This window comes from Coturnix japonica, chromosome 2, assembly GCF_054131305.1.
Source record: "Coturnix japonica strain WE chromosome 2, WE-NBRP24, whole genome shotgun sequence".
Lineage (NCBI taxonomy): Eukaryota > Metazoa > Chordata > Aves > Galliformes > Phasianidae > Coturnix > Coturnix japonica.
Genome location: NC_140664.1, coordinates 64,212,252 through 64,239,236, shown reverse-complemented (window position 1 = coordinate 64,239,236; position 26,985 = coordinate 64,212,252). Strand labels below are relative to the sequence as shown.

General features: G+C 42.8%; 1 long non-coding RNA gene across 1 annotated transcript in view; it reads left to right on the top strand.

The window, feature by feature from the left end:
- LOC116652921 (uncharacterized) overlaps positions 1–20,586 on the top strand; it is a 74,358-nt gene extending 53,772 nt beyond the window's left edge. The window contains exon 4 of the long non-coding RNA XR_014942682.1: positions 19,272–20,586. This is a non-coding gene — a long non-coding RNA (uncharacterized LOC116652921). The remainder of the gene's footprint in view (positions 1–19,271) is intronic.
- Positions 20,587–26,985: the final 6,399 nt, after the last annotated feature.

Below are 26,985 nucleotides of genomic sequence, written 5' to 3'. Positions count from 1 at the left end.
CTGCTTCAGAGCTCGTTGTTTTCTCCCATCTAGATAACCTCATTCTTTTCCTTTCCCAGTAGTGAATACACTGGCTCCATCTCCTTTCTGTCTAAGTCCATTCCTTCCATTGTCCTTTTCAGATCTTTTTTTTTTTTTCCTCTCACTTGCTATCTCCTCTCTAGAGGAGTCACGTAATATTGGACTAGACAAACTAGCAATTGAAACTTCCCCAGCGGAGCTGTTGCATACATAGGAGGATAGAAATTGGATCTCAGTCTGCAATCTCAGTTTAGCCGTGCAAATCAGAGTAACAAGTTGTAAAACCACTTATTGAAATATATGCAGGGCTTGTGGTATGCAGTATGGTAACTAAAATATGCTGGTTTTGCTGATATGCTACTATTGTGTGAATCTGAATATTGACAGGTAAGCAATAGAAATGCTTAGACATGGGGAAATAGGAGATATGGATCTTCCACACAGAAGTTCCATCCTCCATGATCACCTTCTGTTTACAAGACTGTGATCATTTATGCTTATAGCGGGAGAAGTTTTAAATGTTATTGGTAAGTATTCTATGCTAATTGTTGTTTTAATAAAGGTGACTTTTTATGTGACAGAAACATTCCTACCCAGCAAAGTGAACTGTTGTTGGAGATATTGACCGTCCTCCTGCAAATCCTTTCTGCAAATTCGGTATTGGCTCTGGGTTGTTTTTGCTTAACCTCTGTTTAAAACTGTAAATGCACAACAAAGGTATATGTGTATATTGACTGGGTTACGTAAAGGTGACCTCTAAATTATAGCTGCTCTTCCTGGACTTCCAAAATGTAGGCTGATTTTTAGGCATCTTGGCTATGGCTGTGTTTTCTCTAGCATTGTGCTAGTAGCCTGGAACACATTAGGCAAGGATTATGTCTAGTGCAGATGTGCCAGAGGGCCAAAATGTGTGTGAAACTGGGATGGTAACTGAATTAGGTTTTATGATTATTTTTAGCCTAATTTCCTATGGAAATAAAGCATAAGCCATCCCACTTCCTTTGGGTATACATGTGTGTCTGGCTTCCTGCTTCTCAGCTGCTTTCTGAACCCACTGTCCTGGTCTGATAGTGAAGTGGTGTTATCTCCAATTTAATTAATAAGCATAATTAATGAACATGGTCAGAGAGAAAGGGGGCCATGCTGGGCCCCTAAGAGGTTGAGCATGCTGGGCTGAAAGGTGAGAATGGCTTTTTCTGGGCATGGGATGTACCCAACCTGGGGCACAGAGCCCTTAGGGACCCTACTTCTGTGCTTCTGCCATGCCCCTTCAATGTTTATGCATTTATATGACAAGGATCATGGTGCTTACTTTCTTAAGTGTTTTGATAGCCATTCTGATGGAACAACTTATTCTGGATGTCATCTCCAAGCAGTTGGAAGAAAAAAAGGTTATCAGAAGTAATCAGCCTGGATTCATCAATGGCAAGTAAGAGACCTGGGACTGTCAGTCCAAAGAAGTCTGAGGGGAGATCTTATTAATGTTCATGCAAGTAAATATCTAAAGGGCAGGAGACAAGTAGAGGGTTCCAGGCTCTTTTCAATGGTGTGCAGCAATAGAGCAAGGGACAATGGACACAAACTGGAATGTAGAAAGTTCCATACAAATATGACGAAAAGCTTCTTTACTCTGAGAGTTACAGAGCGATGGAACAGACTGCCCAGTGAGGTTGTGGAGTTTCCTTCTCTGAAGATATTTAAAACCCATCTGGACACTTTCCTACTGTAGGAAACTCCCTTAACAGCGATGTTGGACAAGGTGACCTCCAGAGGTCCCTTAGAACCCCTACAATTCCATGATTTTATCCTGGGACTGGAGAATTCAAAAAGGAATGATTTGGGTGAGGCTGATGGTGAATGTGCTGACAGTTGCCATTCCAGAAAGGCTGTGGTAACCTTCTTCCTTCAGAAATGTCAAACACCGTACTCGGGAATGAAAGTGAGGACGAGTGATGCTGTGGAGCAGCACATTTACAGGTTCACTCTGACTGCAGAATGACCAGTGCTGTGTCACCTACTGCAGGGTGCAGGGTGCAGTTTTAATTAAGAAGACTTATTCTGGTAGCTTCATACTAGATTTTGTTCAGTATGAAATACATCGTGTGTCTCAAATTTTATGCCGGTCTATTCTTTCTTTTTTTCTCTCAAAGAGATTGAAGGTGTCTCTTTAGCTAAAAAATAAATAAATAAAACTCATCTCTCCCCAAGAGAGTATCAGAGGATCAATTTTTCAGCATGGGATTATACAGTTTGGCTGTATAGGCTTAAGGTTTTTAATTTGCTTACACATAGATAGACTTACTTGAGCTCTATACATCACCAGATCAATGTAAATCTATTTACTAGAATCTTGGGTCAATATTAAAAGAATTCCATTAACCAGCAATAAGGACCTTGGATTAATATGATTACTATAGGTTTCAAAGCACACAGAAAGGATCAAGGATTTTTATTTCATAATAATCTTAAACAATGCCATTGTGGAAATTCCTCCTCTGCTCCCTGTCTCCTGGAAAGCAAGAAGAAGGAAAAAGGATAGGAGAGGCTGTGAAGATGATAGGTTTATTTATTTCACTAATATTGTCTCTTTAGGTTAGCACCTCTGATGCGCAATAACAGTGGATGCTTCTGCAGCTTCTGATAGAAAAAAGGTGGATGGGCAGAAACGGTATGTGCAATTACTCCAGGGGAGGAAGAGAGAAGAAATCAATGGATTCTGAAGGACACAAAGCAAACGTGACATTTCCAGAAGATAAAATAGATAAAGTTGATTTTTACTCTGTTTCTTTTTTGTTTTTTAATACCATGGTAACTAGGGAAAGTAAGAAATAATTTTTCCTTTGTCTTGAATAGGAAGTCCTGTATTGTGGTCCCAGTGGATTTACTTTTGAAGGTTACGTCTTCTATGACTGCTGGTCACAAATGTGAAATCTGCAGTGCAGAATATTATTTGGAGATCCATGGTTGGTAGTAGAAAATCAAGATCACTCTAGGGAAAGTTGCCACATCGACTGAATGGAGACTAGGTTCTTCATTGGAAACCCCCATGAGCTCGTTTGGCCTTGTGGGTTTCTTAAAAACTTGTAAAAGGCAAAGAGACCATCAGTTAATGTGACTCTTTTGTAGTTAAATTATGTCTTGGTGTTTCCAAATGAACTGGAACCAATGTGCATTAATTGACTGAAATACAGGCTTGGGTAACTGAATCACTTAGGCCATCTTGGGCATCTCCACCGCTGGAAACAGCAAAATAAGAACTGGCAAAAAACAGGTAACAGGAGGAAACAAATGTCAACTGCCTGCACTGCACTGGCCACAGAATGGTGGCATCTGCCTTTCTGTTGGCTGGTGTTAGAAACTTGAAGGTAGAGACCACACAACAAACTGGACAGGATCAGCTGCAGATGCTGTAGGCCTGCATTTCACAAGCCATTGCTGTGAGTAAAAAAACAAAATATTGAAATGAGGCTTGGGGGAAGATTGGAGATGGTGAGGCAGGTTTGAAAAAGGCAAAATCATGAGTCTGAATTGCAGAAGTAGTCCCCCATATTTCCAAATCTACTGGGCCAGCTAGGTGAGGGGAATTGATGAGGGCTTTGGATCCACCCTCAAAATGCACAACTGAGATGTAGCACCTGCAGGGTGGGGAAGGATGTGGGGAGAAACAGTGATTTGGACCAGGATCCTCTTCTGATGGGCTTCGGACCCTTCTATAGCAAAGGACAGAAGGCCACAGCCTCTATTTTCTCCCATTTCCTTAGATTTTCTGCCTTTCTCTGGATATTAAGCTATGGACTGTTACAGCGAGTCAATTTTCTTTTTCAGCTTTTATTTATTTATATTTTAAAGCAGAGCATGTAGAAATCCCAGGACACTGCATAGTTTCAAAATGTTTATGAAAGTTGATACTGCGTCTTTGGGCTCCTGTGCAAGAACACCAAGAGTAGTTTCAAATACTGAGATTTTAATTGTTAACAGCATGTCCCAACGCTGTTCCCTGTCAGGTGCATGCCCATGACAAGGCATCAGCTTCACTCTCACAGCTTGGCTTTTTAGCCTGAATGAATTGCGTCGTGCAACATCAGCCACAAAGATCCTTATTCCTAATATAAGGTTGGGTTTCCAGCAGGGCAGTTTACTGGTAGTTTTGCAGTTTCCATTTCTCCAGCAAGCCCTTTCTAGTATAGGAAAGGCTGAGAGACATGGAGTTCTCCAGGCTAATTTAAGCGTTTTTCTCTTCTTCCACTTTAATTTTCAGTCTATATTTTGCTACTTGGCCTGCACGTCTTTAAAGAGAAACCTACTACTTTAGCCTTGTCCCCAACCACTTCTCACTCAGAGCATCTTGGATTTGACCTTATGAAATAAAACAACATCCTTTGCATTAACTTTTTCCTTTTTGAAAGCAAACGTTTTTGTTTTAAGGAATTTCTATCCTTCTCCTACCACTGCGATTCATGACCTCATACTAATCCTACCCACAACTCCTAAAAGGAAGGTATATGGAATGAGAAGAGGTAGTAAATGTTCCTTCTTCCACTCTATTTTTCAAACCAGCAGCAGAGAAAGCTGAAAGAGCTAGATTTTATGTAGATTGAGGGAATGGGCTCTCTGAGAAGTATATTTCCAACAAAAAGTCACTTTTATTAGTGTATTAAGGATTATGTGTGCATGTACCCTGTGTCAAACTGAACTCCTAAATTGGAAAGTGGGGTAGTATGTCCTGGATGATAGGACTCTCTTTGGGTTTCATGGCAAGATATTTGTCAGGCTGTGAGAAAGCATATTCTGGAGGTTTTTCACACCCCCCAGCCCCATTGGTGCTGGGAATCAGGGTCTCCTCATGTGAAGTGCTAATGCAAAATGCATTGGCACTTGCTGGTGAGAGAGTTGGGTCTGCTGGTACAGGTCACTCGGTCCTTTTCATCCTGTGGGACACAGAACAAACCTCTCATTACTCTGAGAGAGAAGGGCAATTATCTACATGCTTGTGTTCATAATGCTTGACAAAAACAGTATTGTCTTAAGCTATTTCTCAGTTGCTTTCTCTATCCTTCGCTTGTCAGTATGGATATCTTTGTAGTCCCAATTCAGAAACTGATCTCTATAAATAATAAGTAGAGTTGATCTCTGCTGTGCAGTGTTGTAAAAAACTCTACTATTGAAAACTGATATCTATCAATAATGTTAAGTACAAAGATTTTAACAGCTCCTGCACAGCCGGGACTGTCTTCCTAACGTGTTCAGACCCTGGTGTAGCTGTTTGCTCACAGTGATAATTAAGGCTTTTTCCTTGCCCTTATAACACATGTTGTGAACAGCTAAAAGGCTGATTTTGCTCTTCCTTTCATCTCTCATTCCTAAGTGGTATGCCTTAAGCAGTGCCTCTGGAAGGGTCTTGCTTTTTGGGTGTTTGTTTTTAAATCAGGCTACTTTCATTCAAGTTCCTCAACAAGAGTCTAGAAAGCTCAGTGGGTAGCTTCGCATACCTGCCCTTATTCTCCTTATCCTGCATTCACCTGTTGAATCACCTCCTTCCTGACTTGTGGGAAGAGAGACAACCCAAATCTGTGAGTGATGATCTGCAGTGTAGTTCCTATCACATCTAGGGTATAGGACATGCGCTCATAAGTAAGTGTACTTGCACCTATGGTATGTTACCTGGGAAGGGCATGCTTGAATTTAGGCTACTATTATTGAACACATACACTGGAAATATCAAGGAATTTTCTATAAGTTTTTTGAAGGGCATGGCAAAAGCTAGCATTTGGTGTCCATATCTGGACACCTAAATAGAAGTGACCTGGATGAATAGCATCAGATGTGGACTGGGAATCTGCCACCCCAACCAACCTGCTCTTGGCTGCTTGTGCTGCTGGAACATTTTCAAAGACCAGCCAAGACTGGAACTGAGGACTGGGCAGGTGTAAGTCATTTATCATAGGGCCTAAGATCTAAATCCAAGAGGACAGTGTTGGTCCAAAATGCTTAGGCGAGGTGTTGTCTGCTTCTTAATACTGTTTAAATACAATCTAATTTTACATTGCTCTCCAGGGATTAACCTAAAAAAGCCAGAGATTTAGAGGTGTTTTTGGGACTTTTCTGCCCAGTGGAGACTCCGCCATTTAGTTCTGTAAAATAAGTCTGAGTATTTGAAAGCTTTTTTATTTTTTTTTTATTTCAAAGCCATAGCACAGCCTGCTTTATCTAATGTAACCTTTAATGAAGCTCCCACTGGTTCCTTCACATACTTCCTCACATCAGCTATGCTTCATTGCTTGAGAATTTGTCTTGATAAACAAAAGTTACTATGCTTACTTTCACTTCTGTATTCATAACGATTTCCCTTTGGACCACCTACACCCTCTCCATAGAGCCCCAGAAGGCTGTGGGAGATGAAGACTGTTTTGTGAGCGCATTATTCCAGATGTCCTCTCTGCCTGGTGCTGTGTCAGAGCACTTCAATACGGCTCCTTGGATGTTTACCTCACAATGTAGATTTTCAGGTGACTCTGTAAGAGTAATTGCCATTTTGATGTCACCCATCTGGGAACGCTGGTTACTTCATTCCTTTCAGCAGCTTTCTATCTCAAAATGCTTTGCTTTGCATATGTCTCAGAGAGACCAGGGTGTGCTTCTTAAAAATATGTTTTCTCATTTATTAAAACCTCATGGTCTCTCGTGGCAGGAGAAAAATGAAAATACCCTGTTTTTAAGCAAACAGAGTGACAATGTGTGGGAATTGCTCCTTATGGTGATAAGCATTCTGGATTGATTTAATGGCATTTTCTCACCTGGAAAAAACAGAGCTATTGCCCTAGAACAGAACTGATAGCTACACAAATGATTTCATTTTTTTCAGTGAAATGGAACGCTGTTCAGATTTCAAAGGAACATCTTGCCAAAGTGTGGTGAAGTAAAGCATTTGAAAAGTCACGTCTTGAGGTGCAGCTAGAAGGGAGTGAGTGACAGAGACCTGTGCGCATCTGCAGTAATGGGCAGAAAAAGAATATTTTGATGGCTATCAGAGTTGGCAATCCTTGCAATACTTGCTTTGGTTGTTTTGTTTGATTGTTTGTTTGTTTCTGACTCCTGAAAATAGATTTGCTTTTTCACCTGAGTACTTTGTTAACACTAGAATAATAAACAATGCGTCTTTTATGTGACAGGGTACCTGTGGGATTTGGCTAATATGGCTAATATGTGCTCAGGCTCAATGTAAACACTGGGAAGGATAATGTTTATCGCTAAGTGCTCTGTGATTCTGGCTAAGCAGAACACACACTTGTTATTCTTTGTAGTGCTGTTGCAGAGATGTTCGGGGTCAACAGGTTTTCATGCACAGCTACATTAAGTCTATAGATCTTGCACAAGTGAATTCCATGAATGCAGCAGGTGAAAGCTGATTAACAGATAACCAAGAATGTAGCTTACAAACAGGCCCAAAAATTCAGCCATTTCTGATCACTTTTCACTACATGACCGATTCCTTCAAGGAACGAACAGCTCTGTTTTCTTGCCTTTTACTTGTCTGGTGGGGATAAGTGATTTAGATAAGTGATCTAGATACCCCAAATAGCTGAGGGTTCCCTCTCTTCCTTCTAATCTATTGCTCTTGATCACTGGTAGATGTAGGGAGCTCTTACTCCTCTCTGGAGTTGCTTTCTACCAGCAAGCATGTCCAGGCAGACCTTCAACACTGTTCTCCATCCTTTACCAGCAGGCTTCAGTAGTGAGCTACCTGCTAGTGGCAGGTGGAACAGGCTGTAAAAGGGAAATACCTTGCATCTCTAACAGCACCTTTGCATTTCATGTTCTTGTTTGTTGTAATTTTGTCTCTCCACTACTTTTTGGCCTATCTTCTTTGTAGCAGAGCTCTTTATCCTAAAATTGGTCGTTGGTGATCATCTCTTACTTTAGGGTTCAGCCAAGACTACCAGCCAAATGGCAGAAATCAAAGAGTTGTTTTTTTGGATGAGGGCAGGGAAATACCATTTTCCTTTTATGACTTTGTGGTGGCATCTGCTTTTACATCTGCTGACTGTGCAGATGACTACATGATGTTGGCACATGTGAAAGGCACTGGATTTGAAATTTCAGGCAACTGGTAATGAACTTTCTGGTGTCTCCTTTTCGGCATGTGCTACCGCAAATATCTCCATAAGATCTGATGTCTCACTAAGTGCTGGGCACTCACTCTTTGAACATTAGCCTTAAGGAAGATGGTCAGTCTTATGTTGTGGGATGGTAATCATCAGAGCACGATCATAATAATGTCCTTTTTGGGTGTGTGCCACTCATTACTTTTATTTTACTGTTATTCTTTTTATGTGATTCATCAAATTACTCAGAGAATTTGGCTCTCCCTTCACGCCCCAATACTGTCCTGGCTTTACTGCATGAAGTTTAGAACAAGGAAGAGAGATGCTGTAAGGGCAAAGCTTGTGCATGAGACTTCTGTTGTAAATCCAGGCTAATTTAATTGAACATAGTGTTGTTCCAGACATGCCATGAGCAGAACCAACCCTCTGTTTTACAAATTTTTAGAGCCTGGAGTAAAAGAGCAATAGGTCTTCTTTCTACATGCAAATGCATTGATGTTGATAAACTCTGTTAGAAGACAAATGTTTACAGTGGTTGGTTGGACTCTTCATGATATTGGATAGTGAAAGTTTATAGTAGATGGGGTAGATCACTACAAAGTTACAGCAGTGTTATTCCTTAATAACATGAATCAAGTGGAAACTTCTATAGGAAAACTGATAGTATGTAAGCCAACAGTTGCACTGAACAGAGCACAAAGGCAGATGTGTGTCCCAGCTGGGCCACAAACTAAGGTGCTGCTCGTAGGGACATTCTGTTGGGAGCTCTGACCTTCAGCTCTGACCCAGGACACATCCATCCTCTTCTGTGCAAGCTCTCAGGTGCTGGGCATTCTGCTGCTGATTTATTTTACAGGACTCCAAACCTCAGTAGACCTGCATGGTCCTGTTGGTGCCACTCTGTCACCAGAACCAGCAGTTTTATCACAGATGACAACCAAAGCGTTTCTCTCTTCCTCCCAGCTTTGGTAATGGCTCCTGCATTGGTAATGGTAAGTGCTTGTTACCACTTCTGCTTTCGTCTCCAGCTCCTGTACTAAGATGGAACGAGAAAGAAAGACTGAATTTCTCCATAAATAATCTCTTTTTAGCCTATGCTAATCAGAGTGAGTTATTTTTCCTTCTGTTTTTCCCGGTGCCAGCAATCTCTGTGCATAACCTCAGGCCTTCCTCTCTCTCCAAATTTTTGTCACTGAGCCAACTTTCCACTCCTACTTTTCTCTTCTTTTCTAAAATTTCTCCTGCCTGGACTCCACCTTACAAGGCCTCTTCATTCAGCCACTGTAAATGGAGGCAGGCACTACATCTGGTTTGGAGTTTGGCACTGGGGCAGTGCACTATGAGCTTGGACCAACTTTGGTGATGATCTCTGACCTCCACTGCCTGCAGGAACCAGAAGGTTCCTTCTGAGGCCCAGAAGATCCTGGGATGAACTTAATGCCATAAGCAAAATGGAAGAAGCACGTGTGGATAATTTTGATCTTTGATAATAAGTTTTTAGAGGCATAACTCTACTATAGGACTTCATCTGACCAACCTTGGGGCACAGCCCGCCCTTCTCTTGCCTGCCGTCCTTCTCACTCAATAGTAACGTCCTCTTCCATGCATGTGCTCTGGCTGACTCTCACCTGTGATATGTGTGGTCATTGCAACACCACTCTGCATAACTTAGTAGGTGCGAAGTTCAGGTTTAAAATCCACTTGGAGGGAGACTAAACAATGCACAGTCTGCAAAACACTGTGTATGTGCAGGGTAAGCTGCCTGGAGGATGGTTTCCTGTCTCACTGCTAGTTCTACCTTCCATCTAATCCACTTAGAGATAGTTAACATGAATACTTAATGGATTTAAAAATGAGCTTTGGAGAAAGGGTAGCCTTTGTTTTTCTACACCTGCCCTTCCAACACTAAAGTTTTCTAAGACAGCCTAAAAAAAGGGACATCTAGTAGGTATGTCCTTGTGCTCCTTTCAATCAGTGCCCAGCGGAGGCAAGGAGCCAGGCAGGCGCAGGGGAGCTGTCTCGCTTCCTCCTCCCCCCCTCGCCTCCTCCCCCCCACTTCTCTTGATGTGCTGGTGGCTCCTAAAAGGATTAATTAGAAAGATGTGAGCAGGGGTTGGAACGTCAAAAAACAATCGTCACTTTCATATCTGACCCCTATCACCAGCTGCAGAATTAACAAATTGAATGTCGTCAGCAAACAGGAGTTGCAGATGATATGAAGTTCATTACTAGCAGCACAGGGCTTGTGTTCAAAGCCCAGTTTAAACAACTCTTGCTGATTAAATTCCTTGCAGGGGCTCCTGCCAGACACGTTTAGAAAATACGGACATCTAACAACTCTCTCTCACTTTCTCTCCTTGCCTTCTTTTCTTCCACCTCCTTGCTCCTGCTTCCTATTATTTTATTTTTTATTCCCTTATTTTTTTTTCTTTCTTCTTCTTTTTTCTTTGCTGTATTTTCTTTGCTTTTTTTTTTTTTTTTTTTTTTTTTGTTATTGTTTGTTTCCTAACATGTGCCAATTATTTGTCTCCTATCTGCAGGTACTGGCAAGTATCAGCGCTCTGGCCCCACTGTCTACAGCCTTATCCATTTGGCGCCTGCTCCAGCCCTCTCACGTTACCAGCAGTGGGGTCTGTTTTCAGCTGTGAAAAGCTGTGAGCGCAACTCCCTCCTCCCATCCTCCCGCTGCAGCCTCTCTCCCCATTTTTTCCATTTCTCCCTCTCACCCTTCTGCTCTCACAGCTCCCTTCAAGGGCCAGGAAGCAAGAAGAAAGAAACCCAACAAAACATGATAACCTCCTAGCTGATGACACCAGGGGTTCACAGCCTCTTCCCCACTCTGGTGACTGTGACAACTTTTGCTGAACAGCCCAGGTGTAACAGTTCTGATGGGGGCCTCTGACCTGAACTTCAGATCTGCTATTTCTGCTATTGTATTTGGTTGTTTCGTGTTCTTCCTTATACATTTGGGATTTTTCTCCACCATTTCCCTAGGATGTGAGGATGGATTGACTGCTCTGGTTGTACACCCCACCATAATTGCTGGTCTTGGCAGATTGGGTGAAAACCCAGCTAGAAAAGTCAAGATTTTAGAGTTAGGTTTCTTCAAGTTTGTAACATCAAATAGCCCTGGAGAGGGAAGCAGCAGACGTCTTATTAGGAGATGTAGTCTATCTTTTAAGCTGAATATCACAGGTAAATATGCTGAGAAAACTGGGAGAGCTTTCAAAGGTACCCAGGAGGCTGTGGAAAGTAACTGTCCTTTGTGAGTCACACAGAACTAAGGCCATGCTGCTTAAGCACCTTCTCTCTGGCAGTCTTGCTCAGTGGAAGAATGTCAGGGATTGTTCAAGAAAAACAGTCTCCAGCTCTCTTTCACAGAGAAATGGTGCTATCAGCAGTAGGAATACAGTCTGTTCTTCAAACACTTTTGTAACCTCTTTGTTGTGCCATTTCTGTATTATTTTGTTTCTTGTGTGAGAAGTATTTTATTTTCCAGCCATCCTTTGCACCAACAATAGCAGCTTATCCATGCAATGACTGCTGACGTCTTTCCATGCAGGTGAAAATGTCATAGAGATTTGCATACACTGCTGGTAGGAATTCTGGATTTCGAAATGTTTCATGCAAGAAATAGCCCAGCATCAGATTTTATTTAATTTTTTGTTGTCCTATGCAGGAAATCTCTCTAAGTCATGGAACCGCTGACAGTCATAAGACACACAGAACTGCCCAACACCTCCTTCCCTCTCTAGAACAATCTCTAATGAAGGAGAGCTATTAGATGATATCTGATCCATAGCAGCATGAAAATGAAAATGCATGAGGTGGTTCTAGCAGGCAAGAAGTTGTTTATGTAAGTCTGCCATAGCATGAGTTTGCTGCACTGCTCAGCAGTCAGCATGGGATGTCTGCAGTACTTGAGGAGAAACTAATACAACACCGTTGCATGTATAATTGAAATATGAGCTTATGAGAAATATTGCTTTTTAATCTAGCTAAGCCTATAAGAGAAGGTATTTTCTAGGTACTGGAAATTCTCAGCAGGTCAGAATATACTGACCTAGTATTTTGTGCCTGCATTCATTCACTTCTGTCAAGATGAGACGATGAGCTTGGTGCAGAGTGCCTGGGATATGAGAAGGCCCCTATGTTGGTAAAGAAAGGGATGCAACTTCCAGCAAGGATTACTGCTGGAGATTTGGTTCCCTGCTCAGTCTAGTTGGATCTAGAAGATCTGTGTCTCTTTTGAGCAGAATGGCTGTTTTTCATCCTTTGATTCATTCTATCACCATTTTGCAAAAGCATCCTTTGTTAGGCTGGCATATTGAACCCAGGCTGTGCCCCTGGGGCACTGCTTGGGGTGGTTTATCTGCATATTGCCCTATTTGTGGCTCTTGGAACAGCTTGATTCAGTTGCTGTTGAAACAGAGCTCTGACAAATTGCAAGCTATCACCCACCTGAGGGACTGGACTAACTTTTCTATTTCTTTTTGCTCTGCTTAACCACCTCGTTCACTCTTTATGGCACCCAGCACCTCTGGGTGTGAACTGAACTCAGACCAATCAGCTGTTGGTGAGAAGGATACTTTCAGTCACTTGGTGCCAGAGTGCATTTTGGGCACTTGGAGGTCTCTGTCAAAACATTTGTTTTGACTTGGCTTTCCTAACTGCTTTTGATCTGTTTAGATCTTGCTATTGAGTGCCTCATTGAGAGCCTTTTGCTTCAAGCACAATATTGTTTAGATGCGGGATATGTAAACTGTTTTATTTAGAGAGGGGAAGCCTGATGGGATTCTATTTGTGAATCAAACAGAAAATCAAAGAGGAATCAAACACTATGTTACCTTTTCTCTTGTACAGCCTGAAGACTCACCTTGGTAGTTCTTGGTCCGACTTCTTTCTTGTAGCATTTTCCAGAATTTGGCCAAACTTGCTAGTTTGGCTAGTCATAACACCCTGCACTATTGGTGTTACAATGCTTTCCAAGTCCTAGAGAAATGTAGAGATGTAGCCAGGACATCTGGACTGAGCTATTCATGTCTCATTTGTAGCTCATGTTAAAGAACCTCGCATTAAAAAATAAGTTAATGAGAGTCCTCCTCCTCCCCACACCTCTAGGCTGCTGTAAGTCATAAAGCAAATTACTTGCAAGGAAATGCATTAAGCAGTCTTTACGAGCTGTGACACAGAGTGCAGTAGAACCAAACTATGGTTCAGCCTTGGGCCTCCCGCAGTACAGCTCTTTATTGGAAGGGACAACACAGAAGTACCATGTTCTGTGGCTATGCAGAATACTGTAATAGGGTTAGCTCCCAGTAAAAGTGTAATTAATGTCACGTAATACAAAGATTTACCATTTTTTCTAAGGACTTATCCCCCAGGCAGCTCCCTTGCATCATTCGGTAATCTAAATTAAAATGACCTTGCCCATTCCCCATTTCTTACCCATTTTCTGCCTGTATGCTTGCTCCCAAAGATGTTTATCGTGGGGTGCCACTTCACCAGAGGGGAATTAGAACACTGTGCAACAATGGTGGTGCTGCTGCCTTTGCCTGTTGGGTGAAAAATGAAATTATTTATAGCTTGTCTGGGGTTATTCTTTCTCTTAAATCTTTTGCTGTGCAACTTCGCACAAGACTACTATCTCCCACGTTCCTTATCACCATGAGATGGTTGCAGCTTGCTCTGGGGATTGCTGAGGCAACAAGTATTCATGCTGCCTTTGTTTAATCTGAAAATAGGACTTCTGAAGGAGAAATGGGAGGATTTGCTATCTAAAGGGTCCTCACTTGGGCTATGCCTGATTCTTGTCCCTTGCACCAGGATTTTGCACCAGCCTCAAGCAAAATCCAATAACTCCGGTGGGGAAAAGCTGAAAGCACTGTATCACCACCTGACATTTCCATCTCTCTCCTTTTCTCTCTTTCATCTCAAGAACAAGTGCTTTGCTAGATTATTTATGCTCCACTGATGAGAACTCTCCAAAGCTCACTGCAGACAGTGAGAGGCTTTTCGATGTCTTCCTTTTGGGACCAGTCCTGCATTTTGACCTACTTAATTGAAATAGGTTGGGAACTGCTCTTCACAGAAGGTCACGGGGCCACCCTTATTTTGTATTGAAGGCTGAACTGCAAAACTCAGTTAACAGTCAGAGTCCTGCTGTCTACAAGCAAGACCCCAATGGAAATGTCCCAGATAGGCAGCTGGAGACATCCTGTGCCTGCAAGCTGAAATTCAAAATACTGTAGATTCTAGGTTGAGCCATGGAAGACTTTTCTTTTGAAGCCTCAATTCAGGTAAAAGCCATGCACCACCACACAGGATGTGCTTTCCTCCACTCTCCTCACCACTACCCACTGAAGTCTGGCTTTGCAATGGATAGCTTCTCCACAGTGCTTCCTCCCACTTCCTTGTTTTCCCTGCTGTTTGCCAAGCAGGAAAAGGTTTTCCAGAAAATTTCCTTATCCTTTGACTCCCCGTGCTGGCCAGAATTAATTGCTTTAGAAGATACACTTCACTGCAGTGTAACTGCAGAGCAAGGAAAGGGTGGTTTGCATCATCAGCCTCCCACGAGACATTCAAACTCAGATGATGACTGGTTAAAACATTGTGAGAACTTTTCTTCTGTCTGCTTTCCCCACCTGTGCCCTCTGAAGACAACCAGGGTGCCCAGGGCAGTCATTTGCAGGTGTTTTATCTCTGCCCCTTTGATTGCAGCTGCATGAACAGCAGTTGTACAGGTGATCGAGCAGAGCTTGCAGACCTCTCAGGAAATTCAGAAGTGGCATCTGGGCACATGACTGGGACTAGAAATACAGCCTGGCAACGCTGTGGCTCTGTTGCAAGGTATCAAATTAATAATTAGTTTGATTTTTCCATTTCAGTGTATATTTCCTTGCACCAACCTGGCAAGAGACAGCTGCAAATGGCCATTTGCATCAAAAGCTCCCCAGTCACTCCTGATTATACCAACCACATCTTTTCCCAGCTAATGAATTGCTCCCATCTGTGAAAGTACAGCTACTCTTGTTTTGCTGAAGTGAAACCCGCAGGGCTGGTATGGTGAGTCGCCTGCAGCCTCCACGTATCTGCTCCAGTGGTGTGATGCTGAGCCAAGGGTGACCACAGCTGCTGTGGCTGTCATGTTGTCACAAGGCAGTTTGTCTGGGCTCTGACAGGGAGCATATGAAGAGCAGCCTTGGCCTTGCCTGAACTGTCCGGGCTCTGTGTGGGCTCCTGGAGACCCAGGGCTGTGATGAGGCTGCCGAGATGCTCCCTGCATAATGCTGCTCTAGGAGCCTGACCTATTGATTTCCAGGAGTCTCAATAAATTTAGATCGCTGGTTTGTAGCTGTGCTCAGTACGAGGGGTAGGACGATGATGAGCTGCAAAGATCAATATAGGGGAGTCTTTTAATCGACCATGTAAAACATGTTCTTCGTCACTGATGGTGTGTTAATTGGGATTTAATTCTTGAGGGGGCATTCACCCGTCCTTCCAGCAGTGTTCAGCCTGCTCTTGTTGAGAAATTCAGGATAGCTTGAAAAATCAGAAAGATGGAGGAATGCGAATCAAGTTTTTATTGTTCTTGTAACACTATTTTCAGTGTATACTGCCAGTCTTCAAGATGGTGAATCACACATCTTTCTTAAAAAGGCAGTGGTGTTCACCAGCAGGAGTGAATCTACTGTCCTACTAAGCTCCTGTTTTTATCAGCCCTGGGGCTCGAGAGCAGGACAAGTGTCATTCCCTGGCTCCTTGCTGGCAGCCAGTGAAGATGTGTGGTTCCCCCAGATGCCCAAAGAGATAGCAGCCCTAGTGTGCCCTTGTGTGCCCTAGCTCTCCACTGGCCAAGCAATGGCAAGCATTGCCCAAACATTTATTGGACTCTGTCTGCTTGGAGTTCTGATGACTGCCCTGGGGAGCCTGTTCTATGCTCACTGTCCTCTGGTGAAGAACCTGTGCTTCTCTCCAACCTGACCCTCCCCTGACACAGCTCCATGCTGCTATTTTTGGCCCTGTTCCTTTCTCCAGAGAGCAGAGCTCAGTGTTGCTCCTCCACTCCCCTTGTTCAGAGCTGTAGGCTGCCATCAGGCCTCCCCTCAGACTCTTCTCCTCTGGACTGAACAAACCAAGTGAACAAACTAACCTCTGCATGTTCCCTTTTATTGTGAACAAATGTCTGTCCTTGCAACCCTTCACCTCCATGGGAAAAAGTCTTTTTAACTCTTTGGTTTCCTCTGGGACTTTTCAGTTCAAGTCTTGGTAAAGCAAATTGTGTCCCTGTCTGGAAAATGGAAGCAACAACATCCCAGCTAAATGCTCAGACATATTTTCTTATTGTAAATTCTTTAATCTCTTTTAACGGATGACCTCTCTAGGACTATTGTATTACCTTCCTGCTAGTCTTCTGGCAGGTCTTCTATTTAACTAAACCAATAGATATGTATATTTGCAGCATGTATTTCAGTTAGCCAGTATAACTGTACAGGGTATTCATTACTCACTAACCGGCCTATATTTAATATTGAAAGGTTATTGCAAGCTATATGACTGTATGCATGAATACAATTCATGGATATGACGTCCATGAAATTTCCTTGCTGTGATTCAGCTGGCTAATTGATAAGTACTGAAACATGAATTCCTTCACACTGCAAAATATTCTGGGGGACAGATTAGTGAAGAAAAGGAATATCTGCCTGCGCAGACACTGTTACATCTTCTGTGAGCTCAAGGAGGGATTTTTAGCACCAGGTGATCTTGCAGGCAGTGGCCTTGTGGAACTATCAGTGATGGCAGCTGTAAAGCAAAGGAAGGAGGCTGCACCAGTGGCGCCATGAGTAGACAAGAAGCTCAGGGTGAGATGTTTGCTGTAGAGGAGGTATCTCCTCATTTCTAGCACGTGGGAGCTAGAAATGCATGGAAGAGCAGCAGAAAGATGAAGGAAAAGGAAAAGAAAAAACTGAGGAACACTGGACAAATGTGTGGGATGTAGAGAGCAGGCTGTCCACATCTTTCTGGAGATGTTTCTCTTAGTGCGCCTGCTGTATAAGATGTCTGTCATCATGACATTGCTTTTGTGTCCTCTGCTTTGAAGTGGAATGACTGGTGTGGCCCTTGGACTTGCCTGTTCCCTACATGGCTGTTGCTTGTCATCCACCAGTTCTCCTCCTTACCCCTTTCCCTAAGCATGAGGAGGGGGCAGGGGGAAGGCAGTTGAATCCTCTAATGCTTTCTTCCATGATGGGATTAAGCAGGACCTGCTCCTTTAAAAAGTGTCCCCTTCCCCATCATCCTCCCTCCTTCCAATTACAGCACTAATTTCAGTAATGGAGCATTAATGGAGTAATGGACTGCTGAAGCTGGCCTGAAGGAACTGTAGTGCTCAGCACAAATTGAGTAAATAAACCATATATTAGATTTCTAAACAATACTTTTAGTCTAGTCCCCAGGGAAAGAGAGTTGTCAAGACTTACTTAAGTCAACCCAGCAAAACGTATGCAAAAAGATCTGTCCATTCATACCCTGGAAAATGGCACTGGTGTCCCAAAGTGTCAGTGAAAATCTCTCACATAAATCTCTGTAATCCTGATGGAAAGAGCTTTGTGTTGCTGTTTTTTTCTTCCAGTTCTCCTTTTTGATTTATTTACCAATAAGCAGCATTGTGTCTGTTTCTATTTGTGTCTTGCTAGAAAGCTGTCTGTGTGGAGGGGAGCTGCGTGCTGATAGGGAACTACTTGCAACTGCAAGGAAGGAGTTATCACAGAGCCAAACAAAGTGATGGATGGGAGTAGTGCTCTAAACAGTTTTCAGCCTGGGAAAGTCCTGATTATTTTTTCTTCCAAAATCAGCAGCCCTCTGTCAACATTTTTGTTACCATAAATTAAAAATAGGCTTTGCAGCTACCTCAGCCAAATAAATAGAAACGAGTAATGAAGTACTTGCTTTCCAAAACTACTCCATTGGCATCGGGGCGACTAATTGTAATTTAGTTACCCTTGAATGCATGGGCTGTGGTTGAGGTTTTCCTAGGCAGTGTGCAGGCAGGCTACGAGCCAAATGCAGAAGATGAGGACAATAAAGTGAGGCAGAGGCACCAACCAGCAAAATGTGCAAACCTTTTGTGTCCTTAAGAGGCAATCATGAAAAGCCATAATTCCTAGAGGGCAGCAACTTGTGGGTGTTCAATATACCACAAGATGATTATTTACTTTTTTATGAACTTCAGTGTGATCTGAGAGAAATCTGTTGAGCCTCTGTGGCAGAAATAAGTAGAGCTTTTTCTTATTCTTTTCCTTCCTCTTAGCCCCAACGCATGCAAGAAAGAGTGAAGAGCGCGATGTAGCTCTTCATATTTAGTAATTACTTTCAGCACCATGTGAAGTCACGTACATTTTAACCTAACTTACTTTCCTTAATTCACTGTACCATTACTAAGAATGAACTAAACATCTGGTTAATTGAAAGAACAGAGATTGCTTTAGTCTTGTGATCAGCTCTGGACCATCATGTCTTAACAGAGTGAGTTTTATACAGATATCGTTAATCTGTTTCAGCTGTCTGACACCTAGAATTGAGCTTCTCTGAAATAACTCCCTCACTTGACCTCCGGATATAGCACAAGAAAGAATCAAATACCACTGATTGATACCAGACCAAGATGATGTAGTGTCTCTCAGGGTGTAATGCATTGTTGCTTACATTTCTTATTTTTATTGGGGGTAATTTTGAAATATATATATGCATATATATGAAGTGTTTCTACTGTACTAGTTAAAGTGGTTATAATTAGAGTTATAATAGAGTTATAATCGGGAATACTTAACCATTAGCTCCTGGAATCTGGTTTTACAACTGAGTGGGACAAGTAATTTGGGCTTGGTCTGTTGAACTAGAACACTTTTCAATCTGTGCGGGAAGATTAACATATTGCTGTATTGGTATTTTTTTTGGGCATAAGAACAGGTAAGTCTCTAAGATTGATGAGCTCATCACTGAACACTCACATCTGGGAAGATGAATGGAAAATCTTGGAAGAAGTCCGTGCATCATTTAAAATAGCACATTGGACTCATTGTAAGAATTTTATTATTTTTTTTAAATACTATTTCCAATGAACTTGTGAATTTACTCTTTTCACAGATTCAATGGTCTTCAATCCAGTCTTCAGGCTGCCGAGCTCCTCCTTTTGTACAGTCTTTTTCCAGAGGCACATCTCTGATTTATTCAGCTTGACAAAATCCTAAGCCTGCAGTCTCCTTGTCCTCCTGTTAAATGGCTTGCATGCGTCTCCATCCTCACCATGCCTTCTCAGAGAGCACCGGTGTTGCGCATCTCTGCATTCCTCCGAGGTGCATTTGGTCTTCCTTCTCTGCAGCTCCTCCCCTTCCCTTTTTCCTGACACAGATTCAAGTTTAAAAAAAAAAACATATTCCTTTTCTAAGCCAGCACTGTGCACAAATAGCTCTCTGCTCTTCTTCACATGCCACCACTTTCCTCCAAAACCTGTCACTCTCATCTGGCTGCTTAACTGTGTAATGATACGAAACGTTCACTCTAATGAGCCCCTGCTGTGGATACCATCTGATCCTGCCTTGCTTTCATGCTTTCTGACTCTGACCTCACTAAATGTCTTACATAGGCTTTCCTTCTCCCAAATTTCAAACTGCTTCTTGAACCTACACCATACTTGCGTGTGTACAGATCATACAACATTCATCTTTTCTGCTAATGTTTTCAGAAGGAACAAGGACTATCTTGATGGGAATTTTCAGCAAATACCACGTGATACATCTCGGACAGCTGCCATGGAAACTTCATCCTGAAGTTTTGCAAAGTAGATGAAAATAAGATTTTGTAATGAAAAATGTCAGGGAGCCTAAATAGCAGACTGTTCCTTGGTGGTTAGTCCGTTGGCAATTGGAAAGCACGGAGCTGCCAGCCCTTCATCCTCATGCACAGAGATCAGTGTATGTGGGACGAACAACCTGATTAAATGAATATGATTTAAGTTTTTAAAGGGAATCCAGAAGAACTGTCCTACTTGTGGCTTTAGATGCTGAACTTCTAAATAATACCTCTGTTTTCTATAGCTTTGTGATGCACCTATACAAATTGATTGAAGGATGAAATGACAGCTGTGGTGCCTGGAGATCGCTGCATTCATGCTTTGCTTTGCTCAGGGTGGAAAGGCAGCAAGGTTGGGAAGAGCCAGTTGCAGAAGATGCTTTTCTGACATGGTGGTTTGTTTGATGGGCCTGATCTAGAGCTATCTGGCTTAGTTAAGATCTGAGAAACGACAGCCTTCTGTCCCTTCCCCATATATCTGTGTTTGCATTCAAATGGTGAGTTGAAATATTGGAATATGTCTTCTTTTTTTTTTTTTTTTTTTTTAATTTTCCTTTGGGATATGATAAATTTTGCAATTGCCAGAATAAATACAGATTTATCTCAAGAATGGTTGTTCATTTTTCCTTTCTTCCTCTTTATTTTTCTTTTTATTTTTCTGAGAATTCCTAGCAGTTTTGAGGAACTCTCTGGGTGCTGTGGGAGTCTCTCATTTCCACTGCTCCATTGCTCAGTGTTCTCACAGTCTTGCCCATTCCTGTCTGCCTATCTAACTACTGTTTGGAATAATCTGTTTCCTATCCAAAGCCATGTTATCAGGTCATTCTGCACTGAAATACTGCTGTCATACAAGACAAAAACAACCGTGTATCAGGGATTTTTATCTTCCTTCTGCTGAGAATTTCCAGGGGTGACTGTAAAAAAGTGAGTCATTTCTATGCGAGGTGAGTGCTTTTTAATTGACCCCTGGCATATCTGGAACGGGACACCAAGACTTAGATACCTAATATGCCTGACACAGTGTAAACAAACTATTCATGTGTGAAATGCATCATCCTACAGACACCTCATGAGATCTATTTTGTTATTCCTGAGCACAAACTTGGATGAAAAAAGTGGTTCATAGATATGTACATGTATTCATATTCACCCTTCTCCCCAAAGTCTGAGCATTTGTTCAGAAATACATATTCCCCTGGGAAAAAGAAAAGTCCACTGGAAGCACATGGAAGTCCCAACAATCTTTGAAACAAAAACTTCAATAGGATCAAATCCAAACTAGGTAGACTGCTGTAACAGGGAGAGCCCCTGGAGTTTTATCTGACCCTGGGAATTATTCTAGGATTAGATTATTTTTTTGCTTGTTCTATCAGTGTTTTGGGGGCAGGGTATTTGTTTCTCCAGGGTAATGTGGTCCAAGTGAGAGGACTCATCAGTGCTGGCTGCCAACCTGAGAAACAATGTGGTCCTGGCCAACCCCATCTGCTCCTCTCCATCCCTCTGTCTCCTGCCAGACAGGCTGTTAAGACAAGGGAAGAAAACTGGGTGAGATGACAAGAGCGAAAGGATTTGCTGAACATGGCTGGCTCAATAGTGGCACTGCTGGCAGGTGACACACAGAATATATTCTTCACATGGGAGAAAAGCCAAGGAGGACTCCACGGAGGGTGCTGTGGGTGTTTTTTGTTCTCCTGTGTGATGTGAAATTGGCTCTTCTGCCCATGATTACAGGAACCTGATGTCATTTGTTTTATTTTTTTAATTATTATTATTTTCCTTGTTTAATATTAAAGCCTGCTCCATCAACTTGCATTTAGGCTTTGTTGTCTTGCAGGTAGCAGAGACCTGCAGGGCCGTTTGCACTTGCCTGGATCCACCACTGATATACAGGGCAGAAAATTGGCTCCTGGCAAAGGAAAAAGAGGGCACTGAGGAATACAGTCCTGCAGAGGCTGTCGTGCAGCTCTCCCACCCCAGACGGCTGCATGGCACAGAGCCAGGGTAGGTGCAAGGCCGGGAGGGGAAAGGCGATGCTGAGGAATGTGCTGCCGCGCATTTCCGCAAGTTCCCCCTCCCTGGCAGAGCTGCACTAGGACCGCAGACTTGGCAAGCGTGATGGAAAGCTGTCTGCCCTTGCAGCTCCCCAGGGACCTGCCCTGGCACTTTGCCTGGCTCTGGGCACTGGGCACTGCGGTGGGTAGCAGAGCTCATGCAAAGAAACATTGGGTGAATGCGTGCACACCCTTGGAGTGCTATGTGAGTTACCCCAAACATCCCTCATAGCGCTGGAACTGAAGGCAAGAAGAAACTCTGGACAGCATGGCTAATTAGCCTGAATACAGCTGTGCACCCAGGGAAGTATCACTGCAGATTCTCCAAATAGGCAGGGCAACTCTGCATGGTGCTGTGGAGACTCTCAGCTTTTTTTGAGCCCCAGATTAAAGCCAGAGCAAGAACTTGCCATTGTGCTAGCAAACAGTGTTTCTGGAATCACTATTATGGAGATCGACTGAAATAAATATCTGATTAGAGGATGGACAGGGGAGTGCACAGACACCAATGAAGGAAGTGGGGACCATAACTGTTTGTAGAAGTGAATCCAATAAATTTTAAGTTATTAAACACTAAAGAAATGCAGCCACAAGATGCAAGATTTAGGAAAAAAATCCTTGTTACTTCCTGTATTTGCAGAACTTTACTTTCATAAGAGACTACGGCTTCCAGAAACCCTTGCACACTTTGATCCTGTGGTAGCACCTAGAAACTTCTATCTCCTTTTTGGATTCTGTAACGAATGGGGCTGCGGCCATGCTCTTCCCCTACATTCCCCTTTCTTGTCCTCTTCACTGAAATATAAGCAACCAGTTAAGTGAACTCTTCAGGCACAGTAATTATTTGCTTGAAATCCCTCCCAGACAAGCTGCCTTTCATTCATTATAGTGAATTTTATGTCTTTCTGTTCAGGCAATGGGGAGAAATTGACAGTTGATGTTTTTTTGTCAGTGTTGTGCTTGTTTGGACAAGAGAAAGGGCCAACAGCTTCCGTGGTCTGAGAGGTAATGTTATGAGGTCACCTCATAAGCTCTAACTTCTCAGCTTTCTCACTTACTCTCCATATTTCCTCTTCCAGCATGTGTAGCCTATGTCAGAGTCTGGAAGAAATTCTTCATGTCTCCTTCTCCCATCGGTGTTTTATCTGCAAATGGGTCAGCTTTTGGAGGCCCTCTGTTCGCTCTGTGCATCTGTTATGCTTATGTTTTATGAGGTGCTATTGAATTGCTAACACTCCTGTGCACCACCACAGAAGCAACAAGACCTCATCATGCTGGATGGTTCATGTCCCTACCACAATGCTGGCCAGATAGGTCCAGTTCTTTTAAATCTAATTTACAGAGATTTCTCTTTCTCCATTGAGAATCTTGCCAGAATTGATTTTTGAAGGCATTCTGCTCTTTTATGAACTTGCCTTTCATGGATATCTGTGAACTGGTGCTGACAGACTTGAAACATTTTCTTGATGTATCTCACCCTTCAGCATCACGTAAGCGAGGAGGTCTGTGGTTTTTGTTTTATTTATTTATTTTATTTTTATAGAGGTCCATGTGTTGGTCACATGTTGAATATAACTTAGGTGTGTGGATTGTTGCAGTCTGGAAAAACAGGCCAAAACTTAGCTGGAAAAGCTGGGTACTTGGAAAGCAGGAGTGGAAACTTTAGTGGTGAGAGGAGGTAACCAAGGCAGAGGGAGCCCTTGAACAAAGCAGGAGACCCTAAACCACGGTGTGTATTTGTCTTTGATGCTGGCAGAGTTATACAGGCCCTAAAGGAAGCTCTGCACTGCTGGAGGGCTGCTTTCATATTAGACACTGGACCCAGGTCCTATTTTTTCTGGCTCTAGTGTCTGTCCAGGAGGAAGTGAGAGATCCTATGACACTTGTTGGAAGACAAGGACATTATCCCAGTGCTGTGGATAAAGTTTCTCTCTGGCAATAAAATACTTTGAGCTCTGTGGATCGTGTTAACAGGTGCCAACATCAGGCTTCACAGGCTGTTTGTTAAAGTTGCACAGCACTCAGCTGGTGTAAGACTTAGATGGTGAAGCTGCAGGAATTTTTCCTTGTTCCTTTGCTGGAGAACTATTTCTTTCCTCTCTGTTTCTAACATAAATTTGGCTGAGAGTGGAAAATGAATTATATCATCCAAACCTGCCTTTTAAGTGTAATGATCTGAATGGAATTTGGTACAAAAAAAACCACCTCATGATGTGCAAGCAATTGAGCACGGGCTGTTAGCAGCATATATTTCTAGGAAGATGGTGTAGAGCACTGAGAGCAGAGAAATTTTCTGGTGCATCAACGAAGTCCTCTAGGCTGTCAGAAATGAGTACCTTGTGAATCCATAGTTGGCCTTGAAAAGAACAGCAGCATGAAAGAAGGGTCTGTGCCTGCGAAGATGATTTACTGATTATCATTTCAAGCATTTTGATGTCTAAGGTGAAGGTCAGTCCACTCTCTCTTTCTCTCTTGTTTTTTGTTTTGCAATTAGCTGTGGCAGTTTATATGGAGTAAAAATATGAATAGCATCTCTTAAAATTAATGCTGAGGTGGGTGGAAAGGAAGAACATGAGAAACAAGCAGAAACTTATTTAACAGACGGGTTGCTGAATGCCTCGACTCAAAGCGTTGTGGCTCTTAGCATATGATTTATTGCTAATGCCCCTTCCTCTGGCTGGCCTTCAGCCTTTGATGTCAGTCAGCTCCAAATCCATTACTTTGCAATGCAAAGTGAAAGTGTGGCAGGTTCAGTTTGTTCCCTGTTCCTTCCTGAAATTGCTGTGTTATTTGCCTCTTCGCGTTGGTTTGCTTTCTCGCCCTCCCCACGTAGCACCTTCTTGTCCGTGAAGTTGCAAAGCTGGAGTTGCGTGTGAGCACTTTGCATTGTCTGGCAGTAAATGGAGCCTTTTAGCCAGGGCAAGCAAGACTGATGTAGGAATGTAAGAGATCGTATCTGGGGGAAAAATCAATATTAAGATGTACAATTGCTCCCATGGTATTGAAAGAATTAGTTGATCTACATGCCAAATGACAGCCCCCTTGATAACAGGGATTATGTAGCCTGTCTTTCCAGGCTGTGCTCTGTTGGGGCTGCTCTCTGGGTCCCTGAGGCAGAGATAATCTAATTAGTGCAACAAAGACCAGGGCGAGGGAAAAAATGGGGGGGTTACTGGTGAGAGGGGCTGCAGGGAGGTGGATTGTGGAGTCTAACAGCCAGAAGCACAGTCCAGAAAAAAAAGTTACAGGGGAGGAGAAAGCAAAGAGCCCGGTGTAATTGTGGCTTTGGCTCCACAAACACTGGAAATGCAGGACCACCGGGCTGTTGCCAGACAAGCCACAGATTAGGAAGTGCTTACAGCCTTCACACGAGCTTGTTGAGTCTCACCCTCACATGAGAGGGAGCTGAGAAATAGGACAGTGGTGTTGGTCTGTGTTGAACAGGTACATGCTTGTGCATTGCAAAGTCACAGGCACCTGCTGTAAAAAAGTGCTTGCAAGCAATTAAAATTGATTGCCAGCATCCCCACTGATCCCTGTCTCTAGCAAGTGTTAGCTGCAATGAGAGCTAGCATCCCTGTCTTGCTTTCATTGCCATTTCTCCCTGAGCAATTTGAACACCACAGCCTTAGGCTTTTGCAGTCCATTCCCAACCTTTTCTTAAGTGTTGTTCCTGGATTTATCCTTTGCTTTATGAACAATTCCCTGATGTTTAAATCTGAACTAAAGTTCAACTTCAATTCAATACCAACCTGCTTGAACGCTTTGGTGGTTGTGTCTAGGATTCTGGTCCAGTTCTCTCTCCAAGGCAAACAGTGCAATTGCTCTACCATGCTAATGAGTACAGGTATTTTTTCAGGCTATGTAATCTTGCAGATTGCAGAGACTGAATGGCTGAAGGAAAGTTCTCTCACATCTGGAATCTGCTTTTTTTTCCTAAGGATCATGAGCACAAGGAGTTCAGGCATTTTTGCACAGCTCCCCACTGACCCTCGAGTTCATGTCATCAGACCCAATCTCGTTCTGTTGGCAAGTACTCACACAAATAAGAGCATACAACAATGGGGTCTTTCTTCTAGCAGCTTTCCTCTCCCTCTCCCCTTGTCCCTTGCTGCTTCTCTCTCCTACACTGGAGATACAACATTTGGAGACAACAAGGATGAGATCATTGCCTTGCAAGGAGTGACAAGAAAACTGGCTGCACTGTGCTGGGCTCTGTGGAGCCTTTTCCCAGGGAGGAGATCTGATGTTATTTCCCTATCCACACATGCACGGAGACATCAGCACTTGGGAGATGGTGCTCGCCAGCCGCTCTGGTAGGAGAGCAGATAAGGCACAGAGACGAGGAGCCATCTAAACACAAATGTCTAGCCCAGACTTTGCATTCCTGGCTTTGGTGTATTTACTTACTTCAGTCACATGAGCTTATAAAATGTCATTAGCAAGGCATGGAGTCCTGACCCATTTTGGAGATTTCTGTGCTGGGCATACTCTGTGAGTCCATACAGTCCTTCACTTCAGGTGTGAATATAGATTATGAATTTATAAACAGTTTTTAGGTTTGCACTGTGCTTTAGAGAGAAATAAAATGAATTTATACCATGAGGAGTGGAACTGAGAACACCAGATTTCACATGGATTTCTATGCCAAAACTGCCTCAAAGCTGCAACTACAGGTTATTCCCCACACAGGTTTGGTAGAGTTCTCCCCTTGCAAGCACTGTGCTGCTGCATTCACCTCAGCTGTAAGGTAAAAGCCCATGTCCCAGCCCTCTTCTCAGCTAGTGGCACAAACCCACTGTGAGCACTAGACTGCTGCTCTCTAGCTGAGAACTCAGTGTACCATTGCTAAAACCCAAGAAGTTGCCTTGCTGTGACAAGGCAATATATATATATTTATATATATATATATATATATATATAAATATATATATTTATATATAATATATAAATCTGAC